This window comes from Felis catus, chromosome F2, assembly GCF_018350175.1.
Source record: "Felis catus isolate Fca126 chromosome F2, F.catus_Fca126_mat1.0, whole genome shotgun sequence".
NCBI lineage: Eukaryota > Metazoa > Chordata > Mammalia > Carnivora > Felidae > Felis > Felis catus.
Window position 1 is genome coordinate 32,127,280 of NC_058385.1, and position 15,488 is coordinate 32,142,767.

At 35.4% G+C, this 15,488-nt stretch overlaps 1 long non-coding RNA gene across 1 annotated transcript in view; it reads right to left on the bottom strand.

Annotated features, from left to right (window-relative positions):
• Nucleotides 1-14,652: 14,652 nt before the first annotated feature.
• LOC123383103 overlaps nt 14,653-15,488 on the bottom strand; it is a 164,698-nt gene continuing 163,862 nt past the window's right edge. The window contains exon 3 of the long non-coding RNA XR_006592469.1: nt 14,653-15,485. This is a non-coding gene — a long non-coding RNA (uncharacterized LOC123383103). The remainder of the gene's footprint in view (nt 15,486-15,488) is intronic.

Consider the following 15,488-nt stretch of genomic DNA (forward strand, 5'->3'; position numbering starts at 1 on the left):
AAAGATTAGTTATAAGGAATTCTAAAACATGTAAATTCTAAAATATTTAAAATACTGAAAGTAGTGAAACTTTTTTGACTAGATCAAACTCAAAGTCATTTTTTCAGACTCTCATTCTGATTCACTTGTGTATCTGAGTGAGAAAAATACAGTACATTTATATTAATGTACTGTTATAGCTAGATTAATGTATTTGCTTATAATTGGAAGTCTATGTTGTTCAAGTTTAAACTCTACTTCAGCAGTTGATAGTGGTTGTGACTATTTTCCAGTTTTGACTACGATTCACTTTAAGTTTGGGTGGATTTTGTCAAAAATCTGTACATCCATGGAAATGTTTTATACATGTTTAAATCATTTGATAACAACAAAATTGTTCAACCCAAATTTCCTGTAATATCTCAGGCATCTTATAATTTGTATTTACTACATAATATGAACTTTTGTTAGCAATTGGTTCAACAGTTCCCTCACTAATTTCTTCAATAATTTTTATCTTTTTTCTTTTTTAATTTTTATTTTAAAAAATGTTTATTGATTGATTGATTGATTGATTGATAAACTTAGCAGAGCAGGAGCAGAGAGAGGGAGAGAGAGGGGCAGACTCTGTTGCCAGCTCACAGCCCGACGTGGGGGTCAAACTCACCAACCATGAGATCATGGCCTGAGCCGAAATCAAGAGTTAAACATTCAGGTCACCTGGGTCACTCAGTCAGTTAAACATCTGACTTCAGCTCAGGCCATGATCTCATGGTTCATGGGTTCGAGCCCTGCTTCCTGCTTTGTGCTGACAGCTCAGAACCTGGAGCCTGGAGCCTGCTTGGGATTCTGTGTCTCCCTCTCTCTCTGCCCCTCCCCCACTCATTCTCTGTCTCTCTCAAAAATAAATAAACATTAAAAAATTTTTAAGAAAAAAAGTTGGATGTTCAACTGACTAAGCCAGCCAGGTGGCCCTAAAAATTATTTTTTCAATAGAAGTTATACATACATTTATATACATATGTGATGTTCTGATATACATACATGTAGTAAAGTGATTACTACAGTCCAGCTAATTAACATTCCAAGCCTTCACATATTTACCTGTCACTATGATGAGAGCACCTGAAATCTCTCAGGAAATTTCTAGTATACAATATAGTATTATTAAGAGTATTATTAGCCATCATATTGTAAACTAGATCTATTTCAATTGAGACTTTTACCAAGGAAATGTATCAACTTATGCATCCTCTTCCTATTTCAGTTTTCCTAAGTTGAAAATACTACATGTAAAGAGCTTAAGCATGATAGAAGTAGGAAAAAAAACTGCATGGAAAAATTCAGACAAAATAATTAGTTCTTAAGTTATAGAGACTTATTTGTCAGTAACTTTTATAAATTCTTGCTTTGTTTCTACATACCCTTATGGTTTCAAGAACTTGCCCACATCATTTTTTCCATTTTTTTATTACATTGCTTTCTGTAGAAAGATTTTCAAGGTTATCACTAAAACATCCTTTTGGAACTGCCCAAATACCTAGGTTATTTATTAGATTTCACTGAATAAGGAAGCACTTATATAAGAATGAAAGAACTCAAAGTTTCTAAAAAGAAAATTAAAAAGTCAAAATGAATTGCCCTTCTTTCTTGTTCAACATATCTCTTGAGAACAAAGAGCAGTGGTTTAGCCCCTCTAAATATAGTCTACATTCATTGCATGCTAAAGCCAATTTTGCATTATTATTGATCAAGGTGAAAGTAAGTCATTGTCTATCTTTATATTACACGAAGAAGATGAAAAAGAACATGATTAATAGTAGAAGTGAAATTTCAAATAGGTTTTGTGTCCAATAAGGAGAGAATAATGCCTTTTAAACTCCCTCTGGCTAAAATAGTTACCCACTCCTTGCAACCTAGTTTACATCCATTATTTTATTTAAATTCAACTTTTAAAATACTTTTTTGTTCATATAACTGGTGTGAATATCTTCACAAACTTTGAGTATAAACACAGTCAGCACTCAGACATTTTAACGATTACCTAGCTGACATCGCACACACTGTAATAGCAGCAAAGAGCCAGCAAGAGTAGAGCAGCCACCATGCCTACGTAGCAGAGTGAGCCCTCAAGTCTAAAGAGTCTCCCCCCAAAGCCAATGTCCCTGTTATATGATGTCACCATGGAAGCTTGGTCCTGCTTAAGCAGGAGCACACAGTGATACTCTAATTTCTCACCACCTACATCCATGCACAAACCTCAAGGTTTCTTGCCCGGGGGGGGGGGGGGCGGGGGGAAACATTCCCATCTCTCAGCACTAACATAAGTCTAGAGTCCCATGGTTGACTTCCCAAAGTAACAGCTTTTTTAGTAAAGCATATTTAGGTCCCATAATGCACCCTCTCAAGGTGAAAGTTGGCACAGGAAAACAGTCAGCACTCGTTAGAATAATGCCACCCAGAGTTGGAGCATCAATGTCCTTGTTTCCTTCTCAAGAATGCACCAAACAAGGGGCGTCTGGGTGGCTCAGTCAGTTAAGCGGCCATTTCAGCTCAGGTCATGATCTGGCATTCGTATTTTTGAGCCCCACATCGGGCTCTTTGTTGACATCTCAGGGCCTGGAGCCTGCTTCAGATTCTGTGTCTCCCTCTCTCTCTGACCCCCTCCCCTTCTCACACTCTGTCTCTCTCTCACTCAAAAATAAATAAAAACGTTTAAAAAATTAAAAATTAAAAATTAAAAAAAAAGAATCCACCAAACAAACAAAAAAAAATAGGTAGCTTTCTTCTTTTAAAGACTCGGAACACAATGGGAACAGCAACAAATCCTTGATCCAATAATCAAGTAGCTAGCCTTATACCCAGCCTCTAAGTGAAAATATCTTCATTTATTTTCCCGGCTTTTCTTGCCATTTTAAGTCAGTGTAACTCCATTTCTATGTGAAGAGTAAGATAACATCAGAGTTTCCACAGTAATTTTATCACTGGAGAATAGAAAAATAATGCACAAAGAATTTCTTTGTGAGTCATCAGACAACACATATGTTTTCTTCTATACAGTGTCCTATGGTTCTTACATTTTATTTGAGGGAAAGCTTAGCAATGAAATTAGAATATGATACTTTCGTACTGTTTTCAGTGATTTTACATGGTGAAGAAAAAAATAGAATATTCTTTGGAAATTTAATCATTATATATTTTTAACAGACTTATTGAGATATCATTCCCATACCATAAAATTGAGGCATCTAAAGATTACAATTCAGTGTTTTTTGGCAGCTTGAGAGTTGTGCCACCATCTTCACAGTCTAATTTTCAAACATTTTTGTCTCCCTATAAAGAAACTTCATACCTATTAGCAATCTCTCCCATTCTCTACCCTCCACTGTCAGACCTTGGCAAATACTCACCTACTTCCTGTCTCTGAAGATTTGTCTGTTCTGGGCATTTCGTATCAGTGGAATCATACAATATGTGGCTTTTTTTTAGTATAGTATCATTTTTTCAAGATTCATCCATGTTGAAAGGTGTCAGCACTTCATTCCTTTTAATTGCTGGATAATATTCCATCATATAGACACGCCAGATTTTGTTTATCAGTACGTTAACAGATGGACATTTGGGTTGTGTCTGCTTGACTGTAATGAATAATGCTGGTAGGAACATTCGGGTATCAGTTTTTCTGTGGACAGAAGTTCTCATTTCTCTCAAATTTGCTGGAATTGCTGGGTCAAATGATAACTGTTGAACTTTTCAAGAAATTGCCAGGCTGTTTTCCAAAGCAATCGCACTACTTTACATTCCCACATGCAACGTTCTCACCAACATTTATCCTGTGTTTGTTTGTTTGTTTGTTTGGTGTGGTTTTTTTTTTGTACTATTACAGCCATTATAATGGATAATAAGCCAATATAATGGTATCTCATTGTGGTTTTCACTTACATTCCTTGATAGCTAATAACATAGAACACTCTGTATGCTTATTGGCCATTTGTAAATCTTCTCTGGAGATATGTATATTAAGTCTCCTTCCTATTTTTAATAGGTTTGTTTGTATTTTACCATTGAGTTGTAGGAGTTCTTTATAAAATCTTCCTGTATAAGACATATGATTTGCAAATATTTTCTCCTATTGTTTACATTGCCTTTATATTTTCTTGATGTGTCCTTAGAAGCACAAAACTTTAAAATTTTTATAAAGATCAATTTATCTATTGTTACTTCATTTGTTTGAACTTCTGGTACCGTATCTAAGAAGGATTTGCCGAATCCAGTCACAAAAATTGACTGCTATATTTTCTTCTAAGAGTTTTATAGATTTAAACCTTTACATTTAGGTCTGTGATTCATTTTTCTATAATTATTATGCACAGTGTGAGAAAGGGTCCCACTTAATTATTTTGTGTATATATCTACATACATACATACATATGTATGTAGATATATACACATATATGTAATACATACATACATACATACGTATGTGTGTAGATATATACACATATATGTAATTATTTTCTACACATATATGTAGATATACATATATCCAGGAACAATATAATTTGTTGAATTATTTGCCTATTAAATTATCGTGGCACCCATTAAGTATAAGTAGAAGGGCTTGTTTCTAAATTCCCAATTCTATCTCATTGGTCTACATGTCTAAGTGTTATGAAAGAATCACGTTGCTTTGAATACTGTAGCTTTACAGATAGAATTTGAAACGGCTTGACGTTAAAGACATTGGCCTCATAGAATGAGTTAGGAAGTGTTCCTTTCTATTTTACTTTTTTGAGGTGTATAAGAAAAATTGGAAGAAATTCTTATGTAAATGTTTGGTGGAATTTAGCAGATAAGCCATCTGGGCCTGGGCTTCTCTTTGTGAAAGTTTTCTAATTCCTAACTCAATATCTTTTATAAGTCTATTCAAATACTCTCTTTCACCTTGAGTACATTTTAGTAGTTTAGTAGTCTTCCTAGGAATTTGTCCTTTTCATTTGAGTCATCTAAGTAGTTGCTACCCAGCTGTTTATACTATTATAAGCCTTGTTAAATCTGCATGGCTGGCAGTAATCTCTCCCTTTTCATTCCTGATATTCATAGTTTGAGTCTTCTATCTTTTTCCTTGGCCAGTCTATATAAAGATTGTCAAATTTTTAAATCTTCTTAAAAAACAACTTTTTGGGTTTTTAAAATGCTATTGTTCATTTATTCCCTCTTTCATTAATTTCTGCTCTAATCCTTAATTTTTTTCCCTTTCTTCTACTTGTTATGAGTTTAGTTTGCTTCCATTTATATTATCTTTTTTTTAATTTAATTTTTTATTTTTTAAAATTTACATCCAAATTAGTTAGCATATAGTGCAACAATGATTTCAGGGGGAGATTCCTTAGTGCCCCTTACCCATTTAGCCCATCCCCTCTCCCACAACCCCTCTAGTAACCCTCAGTTTGTTCTCCATATTTATGAGTCTCTTCTGTTTTGTCCCCCTCCCTGTTTTTATATTATTTTTGTTTCCCTTCCCTCATGTTCATCTGTTTTGTCTCTTAAAGTCCCCATATGAGTGAAGTCATATGATTTTTGTCTTTCTCTGACTGACTAATTTCACTTAGCATAATATCCTCCAATTCCATCCATGTAGTTGCAAACAGCAAGATTTCATTCTTTTTTATTGTTGAGTAATACTCCATTGTATATATATACCACATCTTCTTTTTTTTATTTTTTATATATGAAATTTATTGACAAATTGGTTTCCATACAACACCCAGTGCTCATCCCAAAAGGTGCCCTCCTCAATACCCATCACCCACCCTCTCCTCCCTCCCACCCCCCATCAACCCTCAGTTTGTTCTCAGTTTTTAACAGTCTCTTATGCTTTGGCTCTCTCCCACTCTAACCTCTTTTTTTTTTTCCTTCCCCTCCCCCATGGGTTCCTGTTAAGTTTCTCAGGATCCACATAAGAGTGAAACCATATGGTATCTGTCTTTCTCTGTATGGCTTATTTCACTTAGCATCACACTCTCCAGTTCCATCCACGTTGCTACAAAAGGCCATATTTCATTTTTTCTCATTGCCACGTAGTACTCCATTGTGTATATAAACCACAATTTCTTTATCCATTCATCAGTTGATGGACATTTAGGCTCTTTCCATAATTTGGCTATTGTTGAGAGTGCTGCTATGAACATTGGGGTACAAGTGGCCCTATGCATCAGTACTCCTGTATCCCTTGGATAAATTCCTAGCAGTGCTATTGCTGGGTCATAGGGTAGGTCTATTTTTAATTTTCTGAGGAACCTCCACACTGCTTTCCAGAGCGGCTGCACCAATTTGCATTCCCACCAACAGTGCAAGAGGGTTCCCGTTTCTCCACATCCTCTCCAGCATCTATAGTCTCCTGATTTGTTCATTTTGGCCACTCTGACTGGCATGAGGTGATACCTGAGTGTGGTTTTGATTTGTATTTCCCTGATAAGGAGCGACGCTGAACATCTTTTCATGTGCCTGTTGGCCATCCGGATGTCTTCTTTAGAGAAGTGTCTATTCATGTTTTCTGCCCATTTCTTCACTGGGTTATTTGTTTTTCGGGTGTGGAGTTTGGTGAGTTCTTTATAGATTTTGGATACTAGCCCTTTGTCCAATATGTCATTTGTGAATATCTTTTCCCATTCTGTTGGTTGCCTTTTAGTTTTGTTGGTTGTTTCCTTTGCTGTGCAGAAGCTTTTTATCTTCATAAGGTCCCAGTAATTCACTTTTGCTTTTAATTCCCTTGCCTTTGGGGATGTGTCGAGTAAGAGATTGCTACGGCTGAGGTCAGAGAGGTCTTTTCCTGCTTTCTCCTCTAAGGTTTTGATGGTTTCCTGTCTCACATTTAGGTCCTTTATCCATTTTGAGTTTATTTTTGTGAATGGTGTGAGAAAGTGGTCTAGTTTCAACCTTCTGCATGTTGCTGTCCAGTTCTCCCAGCACCATTTGTTAAAGAGGCTGTCTTTTTTCCATTGGATGTTCTTTCCTGCTTTGTCAAAGATGAGTTGGCCATACGTTTGTGGGTCTAGTTCTGGGGTTTCTATTCTATTCCATTGGTCTATGTGTCTGTTTTTGTGCCATATATTATCTTAAGTTAGAAGTTTAGGTTGTTGCTTGGAGATCTCTCTTCTTTTCTAATATAGATCCCTAAAGCCAAAAATTTACTTCCAAACACTCTTTTACCTATTTTCCATAGGTTTTGGTATATTGTTTCCTTATTTTGTTCATATTTTATCTCAAAGTACTATTTAACTTCCCTTTACCTTCTTCTTTGAGCAACCCCCTTCCTTTTAAGTAGAGCAATTAATTACCTCTGGTACTGCCTTACCCTTAGAGAGGAGTAGAGAGTGCAGGGGAGGAAGACAGGAAGAATGTGCTCTGAGGATCCTCTATAATTCTCATAGTAGGATCTTTGAACCAAAGGTACACTGAATTCTAATATTTCTAAATCCTGGGTGCACTTCTTTGCTCTCTTTTATATTTCCCAAATCTGCACTGAAATACCTGTACTTTTAATCTGCTATCCATACTGTCTCTTTTCTCTCCTCTTTGATCCCTGATTTCCTCTTTTACTATATTTAAGTACATTTTATGTAAGCAGTATATATTATAAAGAAATTAAATTCATAAAAGTATACATAATTAGTAAATCCAGTTAGTAAAAGAAAGTTTGTAGAGGTATCTATCGACATGTATGCATATGTAAGTACACATATGTATATGTGTATATACAGCTTTTTGTAAAATGTAAAATGCAACTTAGCTCAAAATAGAATATTTGCAAATATTTATTTATGCTTCCAAGATTTTATCTAAATATTAGTATTTTATTTTTTAAAAAATATTACTAACATGTCTTGTCTTCAAAAATTCAGCACAGGGTGCCTGGGTGGCTCAGTTGGTTGAGCATCCAACTTGATTTTGGCTCAGTTTGGGTCATGGGATCAAGCCCTCACTGGGGTAGGCTGAGCATGGAGCCTACTTAAGATTCTCTCTCTCTCTTTCTCCCTCTGCCCCCTCCCCCACTCACACGCTCTGTCTAAAATAAAAGGAAAAGAAAAAGAATTCAGCACATACAGGCATAGTAAACAAATAAACAATAATAAGAAAGAAAGGAAGGAAGGAAGGAAAGAAGGAAGGAAGGAAGGAAGGAAGGAAGGAAGGAAGGAAGGAAGGAAGGAAAGAAAAAAGGAAAGTAAAGGAAAAGAAGACAAGAAGACAAGAAAAAAAAAGAAAGAAAAGAAAAAAGAAACCATGGTGTAAATTCTGGGCTGATAGTGCTATTATAGTTTCTTGTGGAATTTTGTTATTTTCTCTCCTTAATCTGAAATATAACAAAAGACCATTTCTTTCTAATCTGGATCCATATATTAAGCAATAATCTCAAGGTCCTCTATTTGCTAGGAACTATGCATGTATTATCTTATTCAGCCCTTTCAAACTTCATGAGGTAGGTACTCTCAGTATTACCACTTAGTAGAGGAAGGTTTGAACTCATAGAGATATTAAGCAAAAGAAAACAAAAGCACTCGGGTGGGAAGCTACAGAGCTAGGAAGGAGAACTTGCCTTACAGAAGGCAGTCTTGTAGAAAAGTTCTCTGTCTCGCCCACAATCTATTAGCATTGATAAACTAGTGGTTCAAGAGACACAGGCATGATGTGATCCATGGTAGATCCCATCAAAACTGTTAAAGGGTTGGAAACGTGTTCTTCACCATCAACTTTGCCTCCACTGTTCACATCTTTTCCCAGTTCTCCTATTTCTATTGTCACCCAGATTTCTCAAACGGTATTGTCACCAACCTACATCAATGGTCACTCCAGGGGAAATGACTAGCTATTATTTGAGGTTCTTTATAATAAAGTGAAAATCTTGGTTTTCCTGAAATAACATAATGAGACAGAAGATTCACTTATCACACTAATCACAGATCCCTAGTGTAAGGATACATACAGCATCTTTTGTGTTGCAGAGGACACAGATAAGACTATGTAGAATATATAGTCAGCAGGCACACTTGCTTCAAATTCTTTGTGACATTTTATTGGCTTTAATTATGTTAGGGATAACAAAATCATGTCCATAAAACAAAAAAATGGCAGAAAAGTTTTCCTTAATTTTACTTGTGCTTGTTCTGCCTTTTCAAAAACTAAACTCCTAAGAAGAACATGGTAGAAAAGTGTCTCCAATTCAAATTAAGAATCACATACTACAGTCAACAAAGAATAGTAAAGAGACAGGTCTGTACTTTTACACTGAAAATGATTTTATTTTTGGCCCTAAAATATTAAGTTGTTTATGATGTTCTAGAATGATTCAGAGTAAATAGAAAACTGTAATTTTTCTCTTTGTAAACTATTTACTAATTGCAAAAGATTAACATTTCCAAATTTTACTGATTCATTTTAATTCTTTGTGAATCTCAAATGAGCAGCATGTTCAATAAATCATAAATGACAGAAATGTTGTGTAGTTAAAAAAAACAAGAATGAGATAATTATGAAACAAATGGGAACAGTAATGACAACTTTTTTCTGAATAAAAACAATATAAATCCCATTACTTGTTGCATTTAAGAATATGAAAAGATGCATTATAATGAAAACTATAACTTAATTGTGCAGTTAAGTAGCAGTGTTTCTTCATATGTAGTCAAATAGACAAACTAAGAAAAAGCTGATTAAGTCCTAAAAAATTCATCAGTAATTCAAGAGAATAAGACAGAAGGAACAAGGCACAGTAGCACTACTGAGTGACTATTACAAGATCCTTTGTAACCAAAAGGGTAGCTATTTCCTTAAATAAGATTTACAAAGTGGAAGAGTAGCATAAAGAAGGGTATGAAAACAGAGAAAATAGATACTGCCTAGAGGATTATTTAAAAATGGATAAGGCACTAAAGCCTCAAGCATTCATTTCGTCCATGGGCTTCCCTTTGGAATTTTACTTAATTAGAATACAGTATTGTTAGTCACTCATTTCTACAAAGTCAAAAAATAAAGTATATCAAACATTAAAAGGAGAGAATGATTCTCCAAATAGGTTATGTCCACCTATAACAGTGACGGGGGACTTATTTTCTAGTGATGAAAATAGCATATAAATCAGTCTAAGGAATTTCATCTTAACATGAACTCCTAAAATTGTTAAATTGTCAGTAAGATTTCATTAAGATTTTTAAGCAACATAATACAATTTTTGTAGCATTACAAAGCAATAGAGTATTTCTTCTAAGTAAGAGACAGTGACCTGAGAAGTTAAAGTTCACAAAAGTGAATGTCTGAAAACTTTGGGGTGGGTGGGGAGTGCACAACAAACACTTATTATTCTGTAGGAAGAAGTCTCTCCTCTCTCTCTCTCTCTCTCTCTCTCTCTCTCTCTCTCTCTCTCTCTCTCTCTTTCTCTCCCAACACCACTGTCCCAGAAGTTGATCTATGTTTTGCACTAAGAAGACCTGAAGTATTAGTGTGTTAATATTTATTCTAATATAAAATATAATATGTCATCATTCTATTGGTTTCTGACACTAAGTAAGGATTCTCAGGGTGGAAAATGCCTTGGTAATTAAGTCATATTTTCTCAATTTTACTTGTACGTGGCACTTATTCCCAACACTTTTCTCATCTGAAGAAATGTAAGAGGCATTGCGTTTTAATTGGAAAAGAAATTTAGCTCATACACAGTTGGCAGATGTACAGTTTTACTGATTACTTTTTTCTCCCCCTTAAGAAAATTGGTTTCATGGTTAAGCTTAAAGAACAAGAAGGAATAATCATTATGAAACTGTTACATAAGTTATACTAAAGAGGTCAATTCAGTAGAAAAGTGTGATCACCTCATTCAGTAAGGACACTTTGTTTCTACCTTGTGAAAAAAAAACAATAAATATGTGACCTAACACTGTTAATGATTGTACATATTGTCATAAATAAGTTTTCAAGAGCCAAAATAATCAACCAAACTAAAAAGACAGCTTGACAAATTTAGGCACCTGCACTAGGAAAAAAAAAATCATTTAAGCAAATCTTTTTCGCAAGGTGGTTCAGTTTTAATGACAGCATGTGAGCTTTGGTTGAATGCCCAGATGCTGTATTTTTTTTTTTTTGCCTTGCTAGTTTAGTGCGTGCTGAAATCCTGAAGAAGTAATAGAAGCAAGTGACAGCACACAAATTAGTAAGGTGTCTGGAACAGCTGACTCTTTTTACCTTTTGCTACACTTGACTTCTTAGGTTTTGGAGTCAGAAGAATACATTTTTATTAAATATTCTCCTTGTGGAAAAGGGCTGTCATGCTAAAAGTTAAAAAATTAATAAAAGGAAGATATGATGTTGCCCTCCCAAAACTGTCAGGGTATTAGAAGCACAGCTATACCTAAGTAAGCAAAGTGAAATTGAAAGTTAATAAAATTTATCTAACTTGAGAAAATTTCTCTTCCATTGAAAGAAAAAAAACATTTCAGCATGAATGATTCAGACGGAATATCTATATTGTCCAGATACCTACTCCACCTCACCATACCTGGTAAAGAGTGTTTTAGGATCCTCATATTTAATATACATCTCAGTAAAATTAAAATGTAAATAGTGCTCTGGATTTTTTAGTCACACGTCCACATAGGCCTTAGAAGTTATTTTACAGTAGTAGAACTGTTTTTGAGGTGCTTCTGAAAATTATTTTCGTTCTAGCTGGCTATCAAGCCAAGCAAAAGTCTGAATAATGGGCTTTCAGAAATAAAGCTCCTGGTCTCTCTTATATAGATATACGATTGGAAGATAGCATAAGGGTTTAGTTGAAGATCATGCCATGGAGTGGAACATAGCTCTGATGAAACCAAAATAGTGGCCATGTACTGCCACATCGCCATTGTTGAAGGCTTGCTATTAAGGCAGGAATTGTGTTATCCTTAAATAAGTGTCCCTGTAGAATTATGAGTCTACTATCAACACGAGAACAGCACAATGGGCTTCTTTCTTATATCCAGCTAGTACATTAACACTTACAAAGGGCCTAAATTATTATGTAGTAAATAATAGTCACTGGGTGGATAAGAAAAATGAATATCTTATAATTGCTTAATTTGTTTTTCTTCCCCACTACACTGTACACAGGAAGTGCCATATGTGCCATATTGTATTTATTGGTGCATCTCCAGTGCCTTCCATGGAACATAGTAAATGTTTGAGAAATATTTTTGAATGAATGGTTATTTTGTTTGTTTTATATGGCAAAGAAAAATGAAAGAAGAGAGGGAGAGAAAGAGCAAGGGAGGGAGAAAAAGAGAGAGGAAGAGGTGGGGAGAAAGGGAAGGAGGGAGGGAGGGAGGGAGGGAGGGAGGGAGGGAGGAAGGAAGGAAGGAAGGAAGGAAGGAAGGAAGGAAGGAAGGAAGGAAGGAAGGAAGGAAGGAAGGAAAGGAAAGTAAGATGGGGAGAGAGGGAGAAAACTCAGAGCCCAAATTGCTAGTACAGTTTGTGTCAGTAATGCTGACTCAAATGGACCGGCATGATAACACAATGCTTATAAGTCCACAAATATTTCTCTAGAGACAAAAGCTCACTTCTCTTTCATGGTGTAACTGTATGATTAGTGGTAGTAAACAGAAATATATACAACATTGCTCTAGGAAAGTCATTGGGCCATCACTGGATTTAAACCTTCCAAGGAAGAGTATGGCTTTATTGGATCTAGCTGATCCATCTAGCCCTAGCTGGAGGTGCTTTTGATCAATCAAAGAATTACAGAGGTTCACCACTCATGGGTTAATCAAGAGTGATTAAAAATGGGTGCTAATGCAGACTAAAATAAATATCTTCTCTGCTTCAAGTCTCCTGAGCCAATGCCCTGTCAACATGAAGAATCTTTTGTATGCCAATGAAAAAGTAATTTTGGATTTTTGTCTTTGGCACAGTCTTTTTACTAGAGGAGAAAGTTATTAAATTAATTTTGTAGATGAAATGTCATTTGGAGTGAATTTCTTTATGGGTATTCCCTCAAAGGATTTCAAAGAAGGAACTTGCTTAATTAGTAGAAATATTAAGTAAATAAAATGAACAATCTAATTTTTACCCTTTAGCTAAGAATTTATATATCTACCCCTGACTAGTGACTAGAAATGAAATAATTATCTCATTAATGGGATAATATGGTAACATGGATAAATCATAGATTAAGATTGGGTCCAATTTTAATCATATTGAAACTTAATAGTTAAAGTGATAGACACTACATGTAAAAAAGACTGCAGTATTCAGAAATTAACCAACATACTGTAAGTTATCCCAAGAAGGATATATAATGTGTGGGCCCTAAATGCATAGACATTATAGCAACATACAATAATATCTCAGTTAAAAAAGTCTTAAGAAATTATTATTAATATGTTTAATGCCTCAAAATTTCAATTCTAAAATTATCTAATTATCTTATAACCATTACGTAAAACTGCAACAAAAATCCACTTTTAAATTTGGTGTCATTAAGTGAATACTTCTATTTCAATAATGTCCTTAGTATCTTTATTTTGAAACATGCTTTGGTTACTGGGGAAAAAAGGTTTCAATTTGTCTGACTTTTATGAGACATATTAATATAGGGAGCATGCTTTATTTTTAAATATAATTTTAAAGTTAAAAATGCAAAATAATAACCACCAGCCAAAAGCTTACCAAGACAACTTTTTACTTAAACCTAAAGGGAAATTAACTGGAGCCTTCTCTAACCCAAATTAAACAAAAACAAAAATTAGTGTGACTGAGAGTGGTTCAAATTCTCAGAGCCATTAGATTGAGTCTATTGCCCAGTGCCTGATGCTCCCACTAAGGGGACCATGTGTTCGCATGGGAGAGGTGGTTCAGTAAGCTTACAAAAGTTATAGAGTATCAGGCAATCTGGAACAAGAAAACTTCTAGTCCCAAAGAAAAAACTATTTTTCTCTCTAAAATGTAAGATATTCAGACACCTGGGTGGCTCAGTCGGTTGAGCGTCCAACTTTGGCTCAGGTCATGATCTTGCAGTTTGGGAGTTCCAGAAACCTGCTTCGGATTCTGTGTCTCCCTCTCTCTCTGCCTCTCCCCTGCTCATGTCCTGTTTCTCTCTCGAAAATAAATAAACATTATTATTATTATTATTATTTTTTTTTTTTTTTTAGGAATGGCTGGGTGGCTCAGTCGGTCTTCCGACTTTGGCTCAGGTCATGATCTCTCAGTCTGTGAGTTTGAGCCCCACGTCAGGCTCTGTGCTGACAGTTCAGAGCCTGGAGCCTGCTTCAGATTCTGCGTCTTGCTCTCTCTCTGCCCACCCCCCTGCCCCCTGCTCATGCTCTGTCTCTCTCTCTCAAAAATAAATAAAGATTATTTTTTTTAATTTTTTTTTAAATGCAAGGTATCTGGGATCAGTTTTGAGAATGTACATCTCCCTTCTCCAAACATGTGTTATAGATCCAGTAACACACATAGTGTTTTTAAACCACTGATTCAACTGGTTTTAAGCCACAAACTACTAACACAAAATCTGTCCTTAATATTCCCTCAGTGAGTCATGTTTTGTGACTTGCTTTCTCCTTTTTACAAATGACAGCCAATCAATAAAAATTTCAGAGCAATCCTTGACTTCCATTGTTTCAATCCCCAGTGAAAAACTATTCTAGCTGGTTGCCCATAGGTTGTACTCATTCCTATAGTTTTTTTTATTATTATTATTCCTGTAGTTTATTCTTAATAATAAACTTCTTGACAACATACCTTGTTTCAAAAGCACATAGATCTTCTTTCAATGAGTGACATGACAATCCCAGCATAACTCCTTTTATTTTTAATGATGACCATGTCTAATTTATTTACTTACACATGTAGTTACAACAAAATTACTTTGGCAACTGGAGAACAAACAAACTGAAACAGTTTTTTTCCTACTGCAGTAAATTAAGCCTTCCATTTCCTTTCCAGTTCCATGTTCTTTTATGACACATACAGCTCGAAGCCCCACTCTAGGCCTCAGCGAGAGAGATACTTGAAGCTAATGGTAAAGAGAATAGAGGGGAAGCCTCACTTCCCTCCCAGTGATCATAACACACACTTATTTCTAGACCTGGTGAACTTACTCCCAATAGCCCATGTCCCAAAAAGCCCACAGCTATAGCCTTATCTTTCTCTTGGATATTCATATTCCGGGTCTGTCAAAAATATTTCAAAGAGTTTCTTTTTCTCTGAAATGCTAAGTCTACCTTCAAGTTTTTGTCTACTAGATATTCGTATGGCATTCGTCCATTGCTTATCTTCTTTGGAAAGTGTAAAACTTGAAAAGAGAAATGGAGGGGAGCAGGTAAAAGGTTCTCATATTATTCCTCATTGTTGGTTACTTTTTCAAAACTCCAAAAGGCTGTGAGCTGGTGTGGTCAGCAGAGCAGTAACAGGCAGAAGCAGAACCCAGTCAGAAGCAGTAAGCTATTTCCACAGAAAAGGCTAAAGCCATAACACGTCATCTA